Genomic DNA, 6,680 nt, shown 5'->3' on the forward strand with positions numbered 1-6,680 from the left:
CCAGGGAATTTGAGCTTGCGGTGATATTTGTTGCAGAAGCTGGAACAAAACCCAAGTGAGCCATTTGGAAAAGTACTTTAATTTACAAATTCTATAGATTAAAATGTATTTTATCAAGTAAATTACCAATAAATGCACTGTTACAAATGATGAGTGACCTACTTTGCTGTGTAATTGTCCATAATTTTGTAGGACCATACATATGCAAGTTTAGGTTTAAAATGTGCTTATTGAAATATAAGATTATTTTAACATTTCCCTCCATTTAGCTGCCCACCTTTATCACCTTTGAGTTGATAATTTGAATCTGACAGGTTGGACAGACACTTTATTATGATTTTATATTTACAGACACTTTATTATGATTTTATAGTTTTCATGCTCTTGGTAGAAACGAATCCTTTCGGCCATTTCTTCATAGTTTTTAAAAGGTTTTAATGATGTATAAATATAGAGTACATTTGTTTGGAAATTATTTCTGTAACAAGATTCTTCTTGTAAGTTTTAATGTGCTAAATCTCTCAATTTGGTATTGTAGTTATTGTCATGAAAAAAATTTAGTATTTAATCTTAGCCAAGGGATTACTGTACTGTGTTTATTGATACTTAATAGCCTTCAAATTCACGCATACTTTCAAATTGTTTATTGGAAGTTTTCCAGTGTAGATTTGGAAAATTCAATGTCAACCAAATTTCCTGTGAAAATTTAATTTTAAAAAGAAAAATCCTTTATTGAATAATTTTTTGAGGAGCATCATAGCCAAGCTCATTCACAGTTTCTTATACAAAAGGGAGAAACACTATCGAATGTGATAAGTGTAGTTATTGTATTAGGTGTATTGATTATGTTATGGGTGGTGCATATATTATCCGTAACATTTGGGTATATTTTGGTAATGTTTTGCTTTTGCACACCAGTATTATAGTACTGTTTTATCATATTTTTAGGAAAAGGCCTAATTTATTGCAGACTTCTTATTTGCATATATTTGAAAGGATGAATTCGTTCTTTTACTATTGATTACTGTAAGGTACTCGGCGAGTCCCATAATTGAATTTATTGTCCTTCTTGGGTAAATTGACAGGTTGGTGACGTTGGTTTGGGTAAATTGACAGGTTGGAGACGTTGGTTTGGGTAAATTGACAGGTTGGAGACGTTGGTTTGGGTAAATTGACAGGTTGGAGACGTTGGTTTGGGTAAAATGACAGGTTGGAGACGTTGGTTTGGGTAAATTGACAGGTTGGAGACGTTGGTTTGGGTAAATTGACAGGTTGGAGACGTTGGTTTGGGTAAATTGACAGGTCGGAGACGTTGGTTTGGGTAAATTGACAGGTTGGAGACGTTGGTTTGGGTAAATTGACAGGTTGGAGACGTTGGTTTGGGTAAATTGACAGGTTGGAGGCGTTGGTTATCCACCACAGTAAACAGTACGAACTAGAACTGAACGGACAATTTTATAGTCATATTAGATTCCATAGCCAAATATTATTCTGCTCTTTATGTACAGTAGTTATCTTACTTTACTACTGTATCCTTTAAGGTATAGTAAGAGCTAGAACAAAATTTACTACCCATCCCTAGGTAATTTGTATTAAAGTAAATCGGTGATTATTTGATATTAAAGGTATCCCAGAGGTACTATAGTCAATTTCTTTTAGCGATGCAGATTTGCGCCGACTCGCAGCAGTGCCCTTTTAGCTCGGAAAACTTTCCTGATCGCTGATTGGTTGGACGAGATAATTCTAACCAATCAGCGATCAGGAAACTTTTCCGGGCTAAGAGGGCACCGCTGCGAGTCGGTGCAAATCTGCCTCGATAAAAGAAATGGACTATAGGTCCTTGAACTAGATTGACATTCCTTTTAAGTAATTCATAAATCTCTATTTATAGTTCTAGGGTTACTATTACGTCCCCCAAACCATGTAATGACTTTCCCCAAGGTAGGGTAATGTTTGTTCCAAAGCTAAATATGTATACCATCCTCTTAGAAGGTGAATACAGTAATTTATGTCGGTCCCAGAGCTGTTAAACTTGTAAACAATGTTTCTTTCTTGGTGCAGTGTATGGAATTAGTACTTAATGATTTGATAATTTTAGGTTGATCTATGAATGGAAAGTTTCTTGGTAGCCTACAGTACTATAGTTCAAAGATGAAGTGTTGATTAGTTTTTTTTTAACGCGTGTGTTTTATTATGGGTTTTAATTTGCAGAGGAAACTTCAAAGGATATTTATTTCTTAATAGAACTAAGGTGTTTGAATTTTACACGATGGTTTTAATTGTTAAATTTTATGCGTTCTTTATATGTACATTAGTACTTCGTTGTAAGAGTTTAATCCATTCCAGGAGCGTGCTCGTAACCATAAATGCTCTTTAAACCAAACAGATTCTTCCTATAAGAAAGAAAGGGGATTCACTTGATGCATTCCATGTCCAAAATATACATGTACACTTTTTTAACGTTTATAATGCTTTATATAAAGCAAATTATAATCCTTAGCATCTGAATGAATACAAATTCACTATAAAAAAATATATGTATTGACAAATTCACTCGCACTAAAAGTTGAGGAGTCATGGCTGGTGTACGGGAGATGACAGAGAACTGGTAAAAATATCATGTTCTAACGCTTGTTCTGTTACTAACTGAATCGTTTGAATTACACTTCATAGATGCTTTTTTTACACCTTTTAATTTTGACAAGGAAGCTATTTAGAGATGACTGCTTTTGCCTTTTCTTTTAAATGGAATGGAAATGGGGTTAAAGTCTAATGAACACGGCGTGAGTACTGTAGTTTTTTCGTATGGAGGGCACTGATCGATTCCTTGCTAGTTTTGTAAGTACTTGTCCAGAATAAATACGTATACAGAAGGAAATATTTGCTCACAGACTGATACTATGTTCGTATACTGAATGGCTTGTATTCTGAATTACTCGTAAACTGAGTTATTAATGTATTTTTACTTTTTACTGTGTTTGAACAGATACACGTTTGATACAACAAATACAAAAATCTTCTGACAAAAACTTTTATCTTGAACTCAAGTAATCATGATACATTTACTTGATAATCTTTTGCAATATTTATTTTTTAGTTTATTGGCGAAGGATTTTAAATGTTTTACCTTTTTAGACAATTATGTTTTTTTCAAAAGTTCATAATTACTTATCTGTAAATTCCAACTGCTAAAACTGCAGGCTTGGTCATAAAATTCAGCGTGTAGTTTGATACTCCTTAGCTGTGTCACGATGACCTCTTATTGAATGGCCAGCATTATTTTACAGGGGTTGGAAGCCTGACATTTTGTGCAAAAGGTTACACAGAAGTATAACTCACTCACAGTGTTTAGAAGAAAACTTGCTTTCTTCTCGTCCTGCTGGGAAGGACAAACTATGTCACTTTGATTGCATTCATGGTTGGTTAGATGCATCTTGTTGGAAAGTATTACATCACTTGTGCTTGTCAATGGTAGCTTCGCTATTAGCGTGATACTGGAAAATTGTCTGTCGTGACAGAAATGTTTCTTAGTTCCATGTTTATTTGCAAAAGAACATACATGTGTGTGAATCTCTTTGATTGAATTTTAGGGAATAAATTCCTTGTGATAATACAAGGTAAAAATCTGAACTTGGCCTCTTCTTTCACTTAGTCTCGTTGATGTTTGTTTGTCATAAGATGCCACTTCATTGATGTGTTCAAGTGCACATTCCACGTTCACATTTTTCTCAAATGTACATTTCACATGTACCTTACTCCTCTTATCTTGTCCTGTACTATACTGTAATTTAATTTTGTAGGATATTTTCTGATGTTTATAATCAAATTTTGTTTGTAGAAATGTGTGATTTTATGGAATTAATTTTGCCATTCAAGGCCAAAATGGATATTTTTGAATTTACGATGTCAAAATTCTCGTTTCTTATTCCTTCTATGTTGGTAAGGTTAAATCTTTGACTATGCATTGTAGACAGTAGTCTTTAGCATTTTGTATGGAGAGTTCAGAAAACCTTATCGAGTTATATATTTTGAATAGACTAAGCAAGCCTTTGTAATACTCAGGTCCCTTGTGGATAAAACTTGATGTGTAGTAAGTGTTGATACTGTACATTGTCTTTCAAATCTGATATTTTGTGTTAGAGATAGAAATATGGGCATTATATGAATTAATTGTGAAACAGAACTTGTAAATTACTCTACACAATGTATTCGACTCTATTTTCAGTCATTCAGAAATATTTTTTTACGATCAGATGTAGTTACCTAATAATATTTTTGATATGACTAGATTTTTCTGTGTATTCCAATATACTGTCGTGGTAGGTAACGTGAAACATATGCCGCTGGAAAGTACTAAGGCACTTCCTCTAAATTGTCTTAATAGGAACTTAATAGGTTAGAGGCGTATGCTTCTTAGTAAATTTTTCTCACTTTAGGGTAGATATTACATACTATAGTCCATTTCTTTTAGCGAGGCATATTTGCACCGACTCGCAGCGGTGCCCTTTTAGCTCGTTAAAGTTTCTTGATCGCTGATTGCTTGGATAAGATAATTCTAACCAATCAGCTATCAGGAAACTTTTCCGAGCTGAAAGGGCACCGCTGCGAGTCGGTGCAAATCTGTCTCGCTAAAAGAAATGGACTATAGAAGACATTCTTAAGGTTACATGCTTGTAAATGTTGTATATACAGGTTTTATAAATTTTATAAAGTAGTTATGAGCGTACGTTAAGATTACGAAGACTGGGCTCGAGCTTTCTTGCTTGGGGTTTGCTTTACCAAACCTCCTTATCATGAGTTAACATCATGTGCTGTTGACCACTGTTGGTACAGTGACTTTATAACATTTTTTTGCAATGCCAGTGGCAATTTGTGCTAATTGATTCAGGGTGCAGTCAAAATGCTATTGCAATTTTTTTGGTAACGACTTTATCATTCAATAATGCAGGCAGCCACATTGCACTGTTGTCACTACTATTTTTATGAGACCAATACTATTGCGTCATATTTGTTGAAGGTTTTGCTATGTATAACCTTAAGAATTATTTCCATTTGCTTTTTGCAAACATTTAAAATTTTTCCCTTTTTTTTTTTTGTCGTGTGTTGTACTTGTGACTTTTTTTTTTTTTTTTTTAATGAAAATACAAGACTGAAAGAAGGCATAATTTTGTAAATTTTGTATGAGTACTATATATTGAAGATTTTATATTGATTGCAAGGGGCTAGATGGTAAATTGAGGTCTGATATATTAATGGAATTTTTTTGATGTTGACTATCTTCTCCATACCTGTGTTATTAAATTAAATGGTAGAGTCCATCCTTGAGAAATGACTTTGTATTTAAATTACTTTAGGTGCTAAAGTAACTACCTTTAATTGAAATAATATCAGTAAACAATAGAATCCTTTGAGACAATTTTATATCATACTGTTTTTATTTTGTTAGAAGTTTCGTCCATAGTGGCAGTGATTTCAAACTGAATTGCAATTCATCCTCTTTGTTCACTGTAAAGTGTTTTGACGAGGTGCTATGAAATTGTATTTACCATAGGTACCCCCTTGGCACTTCAAGTAGTCTTATGCCATGTAGTTACTCGTTTTGAAATAGTCTTCCGACAACTGTGTATACTTACTGTATACGCTATACTGTCTTCCTATATATACAGCAGGAAAAATGATAAACTTAGTGAGAAAAGAATCCTTTAAAAGTTGATAGTATTTGTTACATGAGATTAAAATCCACTTCTGGAAATGCAATCGTATAATGACACTTGTAAGTTTTTCATCCTTACATTTGAAACTGACAAATTGATAAGACGGAAAGTTCTGTCAGTAGAATGGTTTTGCGTAGTGTTAACTAGACTGAAATTTTTTTTGTATTTAGTGACTGTAACCATGTAGAATGATTTATGTAAGTAGGTTTGTGAGTGTTTTGACTATAAAAACAGTCTTCAGTTTTATGCTGACTATTTTGACAATTGTGTAAAGGTGCATGAGTTTCAAATAGAAGAGCTGTTATGAATTTTTATGAGACTTCGAAGGCAAAGAAAATTTAGTGAAATCGAACATTGATCTTTAGTTGATAATTCACTAGTAATGTATTTATTATACCGTCAATTTAGTTCTCTTAATTTGATGGTACCAAGTACACTTGTCATTTTAATATCTTTCAAGAAGTTTGTCTTAGTGACTACCATTCGATATTGAATGAGTGTACAGCAACTTTCAAGGTGTGTTTGTATTTTTATACAATGTTTAGTGTCAAATACTGTTAATAAGCCTTTTTTTATATCAGTAATGTATGAGTGTAGAACACCGAGTTGTTTCACCAACGATGTAAAAGAAGGTGTTTTATGTGATAGCATATGCCATACTTATTTTCTTAGTGTACATAAACTGTATAGAAAAATAAAGTGGAAAATTGATTGGTGTTTTTTTTTATGGTTTTCTGAAAATTAAAATTTATTTTATTCTGTATGTTGAATGATATTTATGTATTTTAAGTTTTGTATGATCAGAATATGTAAATCATATATGGAAGTATTGATAGGTAAATGAATATGCAAGTATGATGTATTATAAGAAAAAGCTAAAACAAAAAACAAGTGACGTAATGTAATCTACGTTAGAATTTTTTTTCTTTTATTTGTTACTGTGAGATGTTTACGAAATATGAAAAA

This window comes from Palaemon carinicauda, chromosome 15, assembly GCF_036898095.1.
Source record: "Palaemon carinicauda isolate YSFRI2023 chromosome 15, ASM3689809v2, whole genome shotgun sequence".
Classification (NCBI taxonomy): domain Eukaryota; kingdom Metazoa; phylum Arthropoda; class Malacostraca; order Decapoda; family Palaemonidae; genus Palaemon; species Palaemon carinicauda.